A 15,348-nucleotide genomic window follows, 5' to 3' on the forward strand; every position below is an offset into this window, starting at 1 on the left:
GCAGCCGGGACAGGATCCAGTGGCACCTATGCAGATGGGGCAGGACCCTGTGGCACCTATGCAGATGGGGCAGGTCCTCTGAGAAAGGCATCTATAGTTGGCTCCCTCCCCTGGCAGGGGTGGTAACAATAAACCTTACAGCTTTGATCTCTTAATCCATGTAGACCATCACTGGAAGCTTCGGGGCAAGACAGGGATATTTTGTTATGCCATGAAGGACCAGAAGTCCCCTAAAATGTGGGTGATTGAACCAAGGAGTCATGGTAGCCCAGCCGTGGGCCTTGTGATTCTCAATGCTGATTTTCCCTAGTCCCTGTGGGCTGAGTACTTCTCTATACCTCCCCCCTCCTCCCTGTGGCTCCTCCCATCCAATTGTCCTTCGTCTTCGAGCAAGCATCCTGTACCAGAGTTTCCCTCAATCCTTTGGCTAACCTTTTCCCACTCTCCAGTTTCAGCTGGTTCTGCCCTGGCCCACATCCCTGTTCTCAGATGTCTTCCCTGCCCAGCAGGACCTGAAAGGGCCAGGCTCTGTCCTGTTCAGGACCTTTGTGTATGCTGTTCTCTTAGAGCAGGGCACTGTCCTCTATCCCCTCAAAATCTCATATCAGCCCTACCCCTCCCCTTGTCCTGCCTGGTCCCCATCCCCTAAATTCTAACTGTCATCTCCACAGGAGGCCTTCCTGTTGAGTCTAGCCTCTGGGCACAGAAAACCCTCAGCAAGTGTAGCCTCAAGGCTGAGTATCCAATGCCAAGACTGCCACACATCCAGGTTGGGACTTGACAGTGAAACCACTCAAGCATCTTTCTCATCAGCGATGTAGGAATTTAACTATAAAACAGGGTTGTTAGCCAAAGGATTGAGGGACGGTAGGTGGGAGGGAATTCAGGCAAAGCTGTATAGGTGCTCACTCACGATGAACTCCTCACCTACCATCCCCCCACACCCCATAATACCTCACTTGGTGGCTCTTGAGCCCTGACTTCTGCTCTAGACTTCCTGGGGAAAGTGGACTGCAGCTGGGACCAGCTCTCCCCCTCTCCACCTGGCTTCACCCCAGTGAGGCTGTGACCCATTGTTCTCCCTGAGTCTCAGGTGCTAACTCAAACCAACCCAGCCCCAAAACATGATCTCATGCCTTGGCCAACCCAGGAGTGGCCAGGGAAGGGGTAAGAGGTTCTTGCTTCCTCCATGGCTAGGGTAAGGTCACTTCCAATAAGTCCACATACTATCTATGAGTGAGCAAAGTGTCTTTCCCCTTCCAGTCCAATGAGAGGCAGCTCTAAGCCCTCCCACATAGACAGGGAGCTGCTGGTTGTGTCTAAGCAACACAGCCTGGCCTTTTGTTTCCAGAGCCCCTGGATGGAATACAGAGGGTGGTGGGATCATCCACACAAGGGGTACCCTGAAACCCACTCTGCATTCTCCCTGTCACCACCCAGATGTCCTCCTTCCTGTCAGTGCTGCCTGAGCTGGAGGCTCCACCTGCAGGAGCACACCACAGCTGGTACCTGCAAAGTAGTGAGATTGCTGCTCGAACAGTGCAGAGGGAACCCTGCTGGAAGTTAGCGCCCCTGGGTCTCCCCTGAGGAAGGGGAGAGGGATGAGGGGAGAGGTGGCAGCAAGTGACCAGGTCCGCTCCCGCCTTCCTGCCGTTCCAGACAAAACAATAGTTCCAGTCCTTCCCTTCCAAAGACGCAGAAATTAAGATTTCTGCAAAGAGTGCCAGCTCCTGCAGATGCCACCATGACCGCCACCAGTGCTGACGTGTTGTCCCTCCCTCCACCCATCCTAGTCACTGAGGCAGGAGCCCTTCCAGATCCAGAAGCACCAGGCTTCACAGCTGAGAAAACCGAGGCTCGGAAAAGGCCAAGGGTTTGCCTTGCTACAGCCTCCAGAGCAAGGGCCTGAGGAATTCAAGGCCCGATCTGTGGGTTCTGACAGCCACCCACCTCCTGGGGAGGGAAGGGACAGTCCAAGACCATACTGCCAGTTTTAGTCTCTTTCCTGTCATAGCTCCAGCGCCAGCTGTACTCAAAGACAGCATCTCCATGTCCCCCCAAGGAGAGCTTTTCCTAGACATGAGTAGCAATTCCCAGGCCACCTATGAAGAATCCGTGTCTGGCAGAGGGGCCTTGAAGAGGGAAAGGAAACTGGAGCTGTACACTGAGCCTCTCTCCAGAGAATTTAAGAAGCCAAAATGACAGCCTCTCACAGTTGCGGGAGGGAGGTACCTCATCGAGGGTACCACCCTCCAGGTAAGCCTGCCCACCTGAAAGGGGTTGGGGGCGGGCGTTGCTCACGCAGTGACCTCTATCGCCATCTACTGGTCAGAACACACATCTGTATGATCCCATCTAGTACAGTTGGGTTTTTCCTGCAGAGAAAAAGAATGCAGCCTGGAACTTTCTGTCCCACATTCTTTGGAGAAGCTTCCCGAGGAGGCACTATGTACCACACACTCTCCTAGGCCTGGGAAGACATGCTGGAGGTCACTTTCCTTACTAGCAGAGAAAGGCACAAGAGCTCAGGGAAGGGCAAACCCACCGGGTGAGGGTGTGTCCTTGGAAGCAGAAAGCCTGACCCTCAGAGAAAACTCCCAAGGCAGACAGACTCTAACTGGCACCCAGAGTTCATCTTCTGCTCTGATCCTGCTGAAAAGACAGGGACTCCTCCCAGCCTCATGCACACTGTAGGAATAAACAGGGTCAGAAGGAGAAGAATGGGACTCAAGTGTCAGGGGCCTGAATTCAAAGGGCCTTCGAGGTCAGGCCGTGAGCAATGAGGCACAGTAGAAAGCGTATATCAGGGCTAGACTGGCAGCCAGAGAGACCCAGACAGAGCAGAGCCAGTACTGCAGATATGCGTATGGGAAAGGCAAGACAGGTGGCCCATGGCAGGGCCATGCGAGTAGAAAGGCAAGAGTGGGCTGGTGTGGCTAGAAGGCTCCCTGCTGACTGAGAAGCTGCATCAGAAAGCAAGGGAGAGAGCCAGGCATCCGGGGCAACTTCTGGGACACTGGAGTGCCTCACTGAGGCAATGGTGGAGTCTGTCACCAGGGTGCAGGGAGACTGGAGTTGAGTTTGGTCTGGGACATGTCCAGTTTGGAATCCTGGACTGCATTCAGGGATCAACACCCTGCAGGCACGTACGTCACGTATGTATGCAGATGTGGGGTTCAGAAGAAGCTCTGGACAGGAGACGTGCCTTTGGAAGTCATCCTAGAGGGAAAACCCATGCCCGTAACTGGATTCTATCCTGGATCTTTGGGGTCCGGTGCTGACTAATTCTTCTTCCCACCACCCGCCTTTGAGTTTTGATTCCTGAGCCATCAGTGCAAGCCCTTACCTGACAATCCATGGAACATGCCCCTTCCCAGGGCAGAATGTCCTTGTCTTTTTGCATATAATAGTACGGCTTACTGTCTCAATGGCATCATTCTAAATGTAACTGAGGAAAAAAACAAACAAAAACCGCTAACACCCCTCTTCCCAGAAGCATCCAGCCAATGTGCTACTTTCTGACAACGAAGGCCCCTCTCCCATGGCCCCTCTCCCATGGCCCCACCTGGTCACTCAGCACTCAGTCCTCTGGCCCCACCACTGCCTCCAGTCTCTGCCCTGCCCTCTTCCCTGCTCAGCTTCCTGATTGAGTCAGAGCTTCTTACTCCTGCCCTCCACACCCAGGCTTCATGAACTTCCTCTGCTCTGTCCCTCACCGGTCTCCAGAGGCTCTGCTGGTGGGTTGTGGGTCTCTGCAGTTACCCCCCCCATCACCTTTGACTGCTGCTGACCTTGTATCTGAGAATGACTGGAAGCATGAACGACTTTCCTCATAGTCTAGGAAGAGGGAATTAATATATGTCCAACCCCACTTCAAATAAGCACCAGATGAAACGGGCTCAGAATCCAGAACAGAGGCGTGGCCTCATTTCTGGACATTACCCTAGGTGAGCCATGCTGCAGCCTTCTGTCACCATGGTGATACCTGGCAGTGAAGTGGAGGTCCTGGGCTGGGAGGCAGGGACCCGGGATCTGGTGTGTCACCGGCTCTGATTTGCTGGTGACCTTGACTAAATCGGTCTGTCTTTGGGTCACATCTCAGCCTGTGTCAGAAGGGTCAGTACCCTTCAGTAAGATGACCACTGGGGCTTCCAGGCACTAACAGCCTGCTTTTCGCCAGCCTCCTCCCACTTCAGCCTCCAAATGGGGAAATTAATTGAGTGTTCAAGCCTCTTCCCTTGCCCAGGCACCGCCGAGCTTACTGGGAAATTAGGGTGACATTGGTGCAAATAATTGAGTGTCTTTCCCAAAATGGTCTTCAGGCCCCGTTGCTTTAGCTGCTGCTTAAATAGATGAGCCAATTAACTTAACTAATTGCTCCCAAGGTCTAATATTTTCAGTCACATGACCCAAGGAAACACATTCTTCATGGCCTTTCTGCTGCCTACATACCCCCACCGATGAACCAGCTTCCTGTGGTGCTGGGAACAGAGCCACCGCACTCTGCGTTCAGGCCAGTTCCTACAGCTGAACTCTCAGCCCCGCATCCCACCTGCCTCTGTCCACGAAGCCTGCCTCTACTTACCTGCCAATTCCCCACCCACTCGGCAGCTTACACTTAAGGCTTAGCTGAGGAGTCAGCGGTAAGCAGAAGCAAACAAGGCCGTGTCCTCAGGGAGCCCTTGGCTTGCTTGCAGAGGTGACACCAACCACTCAACACACACACACACACACACACACACACACACACACACACACACACACACACACACACACCCGTGCCCTCATATCTGTGATGCAACCGGTGGTATTAAAAAAAAAAAATGGGACAGCGCTGTGCAACAAAGGGAAACCAGGGTGGCTTCCTGGAGGAAGGAGAGTTTGATCTGACTCGGAGGCTGGACAGATAGTAAGAGTACAGTGAGGAAGAACGTGCACTGTGGGCAGATTATTTAGATTGTGCATGACGCAGGAGAGATGCTAATGCAGTTGTTCTCAATCTGTGGGTTTCAATCCCTGTGACGGCTGACCAACCCCTTTCTCAAGGGACGCCTAAAACCATTCGCATGCCAGGTGTTTAGATTACAATTGATGCACAACAGTAGCAAAATCGCAGTTATGAAGTAGCAACGAACATAATTTTAGGGTTGGGGGGGTCCTCACAACACGAAGAATTGTATTAAGGGGTCTCAGCCATTAGGAAGGTTAGCCTGTGCTAATAGCTGGACCAGACTTTGGGGATGGATTAACTGTGAGGAGAGAGAAGAAGCATCAAGAGTCCTTTTGGCTGGAGAGGTGGGTCAGAGCAGGGACAGCTCTCTCAGAGGACTGGAGTTAGAGTCCCAGGCAGCTGGGAACTGCTCTAACTCTAGACCTAACCTAGAGGGATCTGACCCCCATGGACACCCTTACACACACAGACACAAGTACATATACACGATTTAAATAATAAAAACTTTTTTTGGAAGTAACTCCCAAGGTATTAGCTTGTGGCTGGAAGTCAGGCAGCAAGAGAAGAAAGAAGCAAGCGTCTGGGCACCTTGTGCCATTGTACAACCCTCAGGGCAAAGGGCTCCGAGTATGTTCTGCCCACACCTACACCACTCACCTGATACCCAGTGCATACCTGTGATCCCAACTGAAGGAAGCTGAAAGCCCAAGCCTGGGACAGGGCCTGGACGTTTCCAGAAGGGTGAAGGGTCGAGGAGGGGCTGCAGAAGCCCTTGGATGACTGAGATGTTTCCCAGCACCTGGCCAGTATCATCAGTGGTGCTAGAACACAGTGTGGCAGTAGGGAGGAAGTGAGCTCTGGAACACTTAACCATGTGTACACGTCTGCACGTGTGTGCACTCGTGCGTGTGCATGCACACACACACGTGTACCTGTGTGCACACACATTCATAGTCACATGTATACATCCCTACTCCCATACATACATATATGTACACACATGTGTATGCAGGAGGAAAGAGACACACCACACAAATCCTGTTATCACCTCCTTGGCTGCCGTGAACAGCAGCTTCTGGATGACTTCATTAGTGAGTCAGGAGGAAGCCACTGGCCCCCGCTGAGAGCCCTCTGGCTGGGTTTCCCTCAGCAAGCTCCCATCCCTTCTTGCCTTGCCCCTGGGCTCTACAACAAGCTCTGTCCCAGCTGAGCAACCTTGGCTAAGCTGCCTCCTTCTCCTGCAGATAAAGGGAAGAGAAGATGATCTCTTAGCTCCCCTTTCAGCCCCTATGGTCCATGCGTTTGAATCTCTAAGCTGGGATACTCTAAGTGGGTGGATGGAAAAGGCATCCTCCCACTTTTTATTTTGAGAGACCTCGGAGAGAATTAAGAGGGTGTCTCACTCTTAACGGGGCCCTCAATGGGCATGCATAGGTCTTAACTGAAGGTTCCCTGAGTATAAGACACATAGCTGCCTCCCAGCTCGGACCTGTCTGCTGTCCTCCCCCTCCTCTGCCATACCATCCCTACCTAGGTCTCTACTGTTTACCTCCTAAGTTCTGCCTGGGTTGTCCAGAGCTCCCGGAGCCCCCTCCCCCAACTCTAGGCTTCAGGGCTGTGACAGCGGCTGCCTGAGGGGGCGAGGAGGCAGCAGCCCGGGTGCCTGGAGAGTCCCTGTGCTCTGCTGGGCAGCCTGCATTTCAGCCGCACTGCAATGCAGTAGTCCTTTTTTTTTTTTTTTTTTTTTTTTTTTTTCTTTTTTTTTTTGTTTTTTTTTTTTTTCTTAAAATTCTTCTTTTTTTAGGGAAATGTGAAGCCAAATGCTCTCCAAAGGGGGTGGCCAGATTGCCTGGGACTATGCCAACTCCTTACCATCGGGGACACCAGCCTGGCCGTGAAGAGCCCCTGGACCCTGCTCCTGGTCAGAGGAATGTAAAGGAGCTGATTTTCCCTTCCTAAAAGCCAGGCACAGACGGAACATAAACGTCTGTTGAATTAGAGCACTTCTGAGCTCCCCGGTCCCTGGGGCTGGGGCTTCAGGTTCCTCCACAGAGAGGCTGGGATGTGGCTGGGCTCACCAAAGATCAATCACTCTCTCTTTCTCTTAATGAACCTTTGCAGTGGGAGCAGTGCCCTCTTTGGCAATACCAAATACACTGTAAGCTGCAGGGTTTGGGGAAGGGAGTGCTTATACAAGGACCCTGCAAGCTTGCCTGGGTTCATTTTCTTCTGGTCTTAGAGTCTTACAGTCAGAAAATGCAAGGTTTTGCATTTCCTATTAGAAAGGCAACAACAGCCAGACAACCGAACATGGGCCTGTAATCCCAGTTCCTGGCCAGTTAAGGCAAAAGAATCATGAGTTCAAAGCCAGCCTGGGTTATATAGTAAGATTCTATCTCATAAGTACAAACAATGAAACAAAGGCTCTAAGCTGAATCGCTTATGAAAATAAAACCAGAAGAATGGTTGGATTAAATCAGGAACTGACTTAGCACTCCCTCAGAGAAAGGTTTCCAGGAATTCTGGCTGCAGTGGAGAGACACCAGGGTCACTTAGCTGACAGACAGAAAGCCACAGAAAGAGGTGGCTTAGAGGCCAGGCTGGGCCAGCACCGCTTGGCTAGATACGTGTAGTTAGTGGCATTTCCGCCTCAGAGAGGCTTAACAGACCCAGCTCTGTGCCTGGACTGAGTACCAGAGGTCTATGTACTAAGAGGTCCCAAACTCCCTCCCCACAAGCTGGAAGGGCTGCGAGGGCCCTGTCTGCCCTTCTGTGATGTTTAGTCTCTCTCAGGCACAGATGGCTGTAGCTCAGGGGCAGCCAGGGTACAACAGAGCCAATCTGAGAACAGCCCAGGGAGGGATACTGCCAGTCGGCCCATCTGCCGAGCAGGTGACAGCTGCTGACACGGAAGGCGGGGTGAGGGACAGACGGTCTGGTCGATAGGGTCAGGGCTGCTTCCTATAGGACCTTACCCCCAACCCACAGATTCTCTCGGCCCTGGGTCTAGCATGTAGGTCTTCAGTGAAAACAGACTGACGCCTGTCTGCAGAGAGGGGCTGCCCTCCACCTCCCATGTGTCCATCAAAACAGGCCAGAGCACAAGGTCACTGCAGTGGAAATGACAGTCCTCCTCCAGCGGGGTCCAGACAAGAGGCTGAAGCAGGCCGAGGGTTAGCCGTGAAAGAGATCAGTCTAGGAATGCAGAAGCCAGATCAGGAAAAACCCGGTTGTTCACCCTGACCCTGCTACTGGCTCACTGCTGTGACCTGAGGCAATGTCACTAGCGAGTCAGCCTCCTTTTCCTCAAAGGTGAAGGAACAACGATACCCCTACCTCACCAGGCAGGACAGTGGCAAAGCATCCGCCCAGTAGGCAGAGGCTACAACTAGTCCAGAATACCAGAGAATGGCAAGAAATCCCTCTCCAGGCAGACATACCTCATTGGCTCCTAGATTTAAGAGGCGTCAAAAACAAAACAAATAAACAAACAAAAACTTGTGGAATTTTCCTTAAAATGCATATTCCCAGGCTCGATTCCAGATTCAATTAAAAGAAGGGTTGAGTTTAGTCTTCCCAGAAGAGCCTGAGCTGGGACTCTATGGGCTGCATTTTGAGAACCATCACCCCAAAAGACAGAAGAGCTGGTCCTGAGGCTACTGCCAAGGACTGTATGGGCATAGAGCCATGCTTGCAAGGGGCAGAATTCTGTCCCAGCCTCCCTTCCCTCAGCCCGTCACCCCTGCCTTCGAGCATTCTGGCTTTCCCTGCCAGTCTCACACTTCTGCAACCATTCTCTTTGCACTCATTTAGTCAATCAGCAAATGCTCACTGAGCGTGTGCTACGTCTGACGCTGTTCTACATGCTGAGGACAGAGAGAGCAATTAAAAAGGGCACAAAACTCCCCACCAGGCGTAGTGGTGCATGCCTGTAATTCCAGTATTTGGACAGCTGAGGCAGGACAATCCCAAGTTCAAAGCCAGCCTGTCCTACATAGCAAGACTCCGTCTCAAAACATAACAAAGCACCCTTGTCCTCATGGACCCTATAATTCATATGTTTATTGGCATTCATTCAATAAATACCCACTTGCCAAGCACTATGACAGACACTAAAGCGGAGTACAGAGATGCTGACCAGAAGAAATCTAAGGGGGGAGGATCCTTGGGGGCCACCCAAGCCCTATGGGTTTTCTGTTCCAAACCCCCTAAGACTTAGGGCAGTGACCCCACCACAGGCAGTCACACCACAGGTGCCAGTAGGACAAATGTCAATCATCAGCAGGGGGTGGAGCTGAGTGGCTGAGGAGATCCTGGGGTCCCACCTTCTCTGAGCTGAGCATGCGAGCTCCTAAGTCTTTCAGGTTCTGCCTCCCCCACCCCCCCACCCCCAAAGCCATCTGCTAGCCTCGCCAACTGCAGATCAGGAAGCACCTGGAAGAGGTAGATGGCTTGGCCTTTCTCCCTGGCTCACTTACCGTCACTGCTGGGTACAAACCATTTCTTCTTTCTCCCATCCGGTTCTGTCCCTTCGTATAATTCTGTGCTTCATAATTACATGTGAGGGTAAGCGAATTCCCCCAAATGTCGTGGCAGGCCATCGATAACATTCCCTCATGGCCGCCCTGCACCATTCTGCAGCCCTCGAGCAGCCTGGCAGGGAGAGCTCAGCCCGTGGCCTCGATTTTTCATGCCATGCCCACATCCATCACCAGCCTGCCAGCTCCGCTTCGTGCTCCAAGAGAACACTCTGCAGGTGCTGCTGCTGGCCTGCTCCACCAGCCCTGCTGGAGCGCTTACTGGAAATTTTTAACTGATTTCTCAGTGCTGGGAACTGAATCCAGGACCTCATGCTTGCTACTCAGGGATCCACCACTGAGCTATACTACAGTGCAGCCTCTGGAGGGTCTGTGGACACACAAAGGGAGCGTCATGGTTTGTAAACAGGGCGGTGTGAAAAAGAGGCCCGGATTTGCTCAAAGTCGACTTCAGACCTAGTCATTTATTTCACCTGTTTATTCCATCACTAATTCACTTGGCAAATGCCTTGAGAGTGCTCCCCACGCTGAAACTGCATTCACCACCGGACATACAACAATGACGAGATGGTGTCTAACCTCAGGCAGCTCCCACTCCAGTGAGGAGGCACACGTGACCACACCACAGGCAGACACAACACAGGCGCCAATAGGACAGATGTCAATCATCAGCAGGGGGTGGAGCGGAGTGACTGAGGAGATCCTGGGGTCCCACCTTCTCTGAGCTGAGTATGCAGGCTCCTAACTTCTTCAGCCACATGCCGAGTTCACCACAAGATATGCCCTGTGGTACCAAATACAGGCTTTTGGCATGGCACAGGCTTTGTTTGACGGTCAGCTCAGACTTAACTAAGGTAAAGTCAAGCCAATCAGAAATTCAAGATTGGGACCATGGAGGCTGCTTAACAGGTAAAGGTGCTTACCATCAAAAGCCTAATGATGAGTTTGAACCCCAAGAACCCCCAGAATAGGACAAAATCCTAAAAATTGTCCTCTGACACTATGGCACACGCACAACCACACACAATGCTAAAACTGTCCATATACTAGAAGGACAGTGTGGTGGTGCAAGCCTTTAATCCCAGCACCCAGGAGACAGAGGCAAACAGATCTCTGTGAGTTCGAGGCCAACCTGGTCTGCATGGTGAGTTTCAGGACAGCCAGTGCTGCACAGTGAAAGTTTTTCTTGAGGAAAAACCAAAATAAATAAAGAAAAAGGTTACGTGAGTTGAAGGTCAGCTTGAGCTACAAAAGACCCCGTTCTCAAATAAAATACTACTGGCAAAGTATCTGGCCCACATTGAGTGATTGTCTAACCACAGAGGCAGCGGTGCCGGGTGGGGCTGGAGAGGAAACGCTTGCTCTCTGTCTGTGGAAGGAGATGGCAGCAGGGAACAGCAGCGGTCCGCAGATGTGCTCTGTGATAGCCGAGTCGCTGAACTCCGCTTGGCGTCAGCTCTGGCACAACTCTTCTTAAACATTCTTACATAATCCTGGATTACAGGTATGTAAAGAAAGACGGTGGCCAAACCTATGAGGCTCATAGCTGCCTGCCTGCCACCTCACACCCCACCATGATGGTCAGGTACTGACCCTCTGGAAATGTAAGCAAACCCCCAAGACCCTCAACTAAACGCTTTCTTTTGTAAGTTGTCCTTAGTCGTGGTGCTTCAATACAGCAAGAGACCACCACACACACACACACACACACACACACACACACACACGCACGCACACACACACACACGCACGCACACACACACGGAACTTGCTCTGTAGACCAGGCTGGCCTCACACTCATAGAGATCTACCTGCTTCTGCCCCCCAAGTGCTGGATTAAAAGGCTGTGTCACCACCGCCTAGCCGGGCTATGGAAGCCACTCCCTTAGCCACCTGGGTTCTCAGGTAGACCTGACAATCCTTTCCCCAAGCACACTGAGGTCCCCTGAAGTTCATGTGCTTTCAGCCCTTGCTGATCCTTTCCCTGTGTTGGCTAAGTGTCCCCACTACACATATTCCATACACAGCAGTCCTGGGCCATTCACCAGGTTTCTTCCCACCATGTTCTGTGTCTATTCATAGCTCATGGTCCATTCTTGTGGGCATCTTTATGAAGAGAACTTTCATTATAAACATTCTTAAAATTTACATAGGATTGGGAAAGAGCCTGCGAGTGCTAACGTTTATGAAAATTTGTAGTCTCGTTTTACCTATTACCCTCCACACCTGGGACTATGGGGGTTCTGTGTCTTGTTCTTGGAGTTATTTTAAAATGAATCAGGATATCGTGCTGAAGGACCAGGAAAACATTCAGACCCCCTAGCAAACAGAGTAGAGCCAAAAGTGTAGGTTAGCCAGTTCAGTGACTCTGTTCCAGGAACTTGACTGACCACAGAACTGATGATTACGCCAGCCGGTTCGACAACTCTCTCCCAGGAACTAGCTGACCATAAAGTTAGATTAAAATCTTAAAAACAATCTTGAGAAACAGGAAGCTTCTCCTTGTGATTTTTCACTGGTATTCTCGACACTTTCCAATGACGCCATCCCTGCCCCCTTAGGTTGTGGCTTCTTCCTTTAAATACTCCTTCTCCCAGCTACTCGGGGTCAAACTCCTCTACCCCTGTGTGGGATATGAGTCTCGACCCCAGTGCACTGGTTCCTATCAATAAACCTCGTGTGATTACAGCAAGGACGGCCTCACATGAGTTCTTGGGGGGTCCCGTCCCCGAGACTTGAGTGAGGGTCTCCCTGCTCCAGGAGTCTTTCAATGCTATTTCCTAAGAATCTCAGTACAGCCCTCTACCTTAAAGAAGGCTGGACACACATCCCTACACATCACGGCATCATCTTGCCTTGCATACTCAGATTCTACACTAGGAAAAATTCACACTCAAATATCCCTAAGGGGCTCAAAGCTTCTTAAAGCTTCTTTAACTGTGAAGTGTGGTGACACACACCTGTAATCTCAACACTTGAGAAGCAGAAGCCCCGGGGCTAGCCTGGTCTATACTGCGAGTTCTACGCTAGTCAGGGCTGTAGAGTGAGATTCCGTCTCAAAACAAACAAGAAAACAAAAACCTCCTCCGGTCAACACTGTTCCTCTTGGTTGTTGAGTCTGTTGACTTCCTTTGATTCTACAAGATTCTGTTCACCCTGTTTGTTCTGCTTTCTTGAGACAGTGTCTCATGTAACTAAAGTTGGCCTTGAATTCACTACGTAGCTGGTCCTCCTGACTCCTGCAGAGTACTGAGATTGCGAGTGTGTATCCGTACACCCAGCTTCCTTCTCCCTTTTCACCTCATTGGTTAAGTGGATGAAACAGATCATTTGTCTCCCACATGGCCGGCCCCACGCCCTGTGTCCTGCACACATGGTTCCACACCCTGGGCCAGCTGGGTGCTCCCGCCTCCTTCCTCAGCTGCTCCTGTTTCCTGCAAACTCATGGTTAATTCTAAAGACTCAGGAGGCGGCAAGTCCAACCTCATCCAACCCCTTACCGCTTCATTCACCCTTTGTACTCGGCACTGAATGCCCTAATAAATACCCCACAGACTTACTGTCTTAGTCAGGGTTCCTATTCCTGCACAAACATCATGACCAAGAAGCAAGTTGGGGAGGAAGGGGTTATTCAGCTTACACTTCCACACTGCTGTTCATCACCAAAGAAAGTCAGGACTGGAACTCAAGCAGGTCAGGAGGCAGGAGCTGATGCAGAGGCCATGGAGGGATGTTACTGGCTTGCTCAGCTTGCTTTTTTTTTTTTAAGATTTATTCATTTATTATATATAAATACACTGTAGCTGTCTTCAGACACACCAGAAGAGGGCATCGGATCTCTTTACAGATAGTTGTGAGCCACCATGTGGTTGCTGGGAATTGAACTCAGGACCTCTGGAAGAGTAGTCAGGTGCTCTTAACCGCTGAGCCATCTCTCCAGCCCTCAGCTTGCTCTCTTATAGAACCCAAGACCACCAGCCCAGGGATGGCACCACCCATAATGGGCTGTGTCCTCCCATCTTGACCACTAGTTGAGAAAATGCCTTACAGCTGGGTCTCATGAAGGCATTTCCACAACTGAGGCTCCTTTTCTGTGATAACTCCAGCTTGTGTCAAGTTAACACACAAAACTAGCCAGTACAATTGACCCCTTGTCAACTTGACACACAAACACATCACTATTAAGCCTCAACCCTTACTTTCTTATTCATCCCCAAGATCTAAATAACTTTGAGTTCCACAGTCTTTACATATTAAAAGTTCAGTCCATTTAAAATATCCAATATCTTTTAAAATTCAGTCTTTTTAAAATTCAAAGTCTCTTAACTGTGGACTCCACTAAAATACTTCTTACTTCAAGGGGGAAAAATATCAGGGCACAGTCACAATCAAAAGCGAAATCAAACTAACTGTCCAATGTCTGGGATCCACTCACGATCTTCTAGGCTCCTCCAAGGGCTTGGGTCCCTTCTCCAGCCCTGTCCTTTGTAGCACACATCTTGTCTTCTAGGCTCCAGATGCCTGTACTCCACTGCTGCTGCTGCTCTTGGTGGTCATCTCATGGCACTGGCATCTCCAAAACTCTGCTGTCTTCCTTTGCAGCTAGGCTTCACCTATAGCTTCTCACAGGCTCTCTTCATGGTGCCAAGTCTCAGCTCCTTTGCATGACCCCTTCAGTCCTGGACCATCAATTGCACCTTCACCAATGGCCTTCCATGGCCTCTCACAGTGCCCAGCCTCAGCTGTTCTTCATGACCCCTTCATGCCTTCAAAACCTGTACCACCTGGGTGACTTTTACACATTACCAAGTACAGCTGCAGCACAAGGTACAACCTTGACTATCTCTGGAACACAGCCTCTTTGCGCTCTCAGAAAACACTTCCCAGAAGATTTCACCTTAATGATGCTGATCTCTTCTTAATCACCACTAATTTCTTAGCTCCAGCTGACCAGCACCAGTAGTCCCAGTAACTCAAAGGTTCGCTTTAGTAGTTCTGCTATCTTGTTAATCACAGCTGATTCTTCAGCCCCAGCTAACCAAAACCACAGAAATCTTCACAATCAAAATAGCCACAGCCCTGATAAGAGTCTTTAATCTTCCCTCTGAAATTTCACAAGCCAGGCCTCCATCTTCTGCACTGTTCTCAACATTATCTTCCAAGCTCCTACAGAAACTCTTAACATCCCAATGGTTCTTCTAGCCCAAAGTTCCAAAGTCCTTCCACAGTCCTCCCCAAAACATGGTCAGGTTGTCACAGGAAAACCCCACTATCCTGGTACCAACTTGTCTTAGTCAGGGTTCCTATTCCCGCACAAACATCATGACCAAGAAACAAGTTGGGGAGGAAAGGGTTTATTCTGCTTACACTTCCACATTGTTGTTTTATTACCAAAGAGAGTCAGGACTGGAACTCAAGCAGGTCAGGAGGCAGGAGCTGATGCAGAGGCCATGGAGGGATGTTTCTTACTGGCTCGATTCCCCTGGCTTGCTCAGCTTGCTCTCTTATAGACCCCAAGATCACCAGCCCAGGGATGGCACCACCCACAGTGGGCTGGGTCCTCCCCACTTGACCACTAGTTGAGAAAAAGCAGCTGGGTCTCATAAAGGCATTTCCACAACTGAGGCTCCCTTTCTGTGATAACTCCAGCTTGTGTCAAGTTGACACACAAAACCAGCCAGTACAACTTACCAACTGCTTCGAAACCTGGAACACACTTTTTCTCTCTGCCTGCTTCCCTGTCTCATCCTTAACTGTTTTCATTGTACCTAGAATATACTTTAAATTAAATTTTATTAATTATTGAGAGTTGTATACAATATATTTTGATCATATTCGCCCCACCTCCCTCCTGACGCA

Source organism: Rattus rattus, chromosome 10 (genome assembly GCF_011064425.1).
Source record: "Rattus rattus isolate New Zealand chromosome 10, Rrattus_CSIRO_v1, whole genome shotgun sequence".
Taxonomy (NCBI): domain Eukaryota; kingdom Metazoa; phylum Chordata; class Mammalia; order Rodentia; family Muridae; genus Rattus; species Rattus rattus.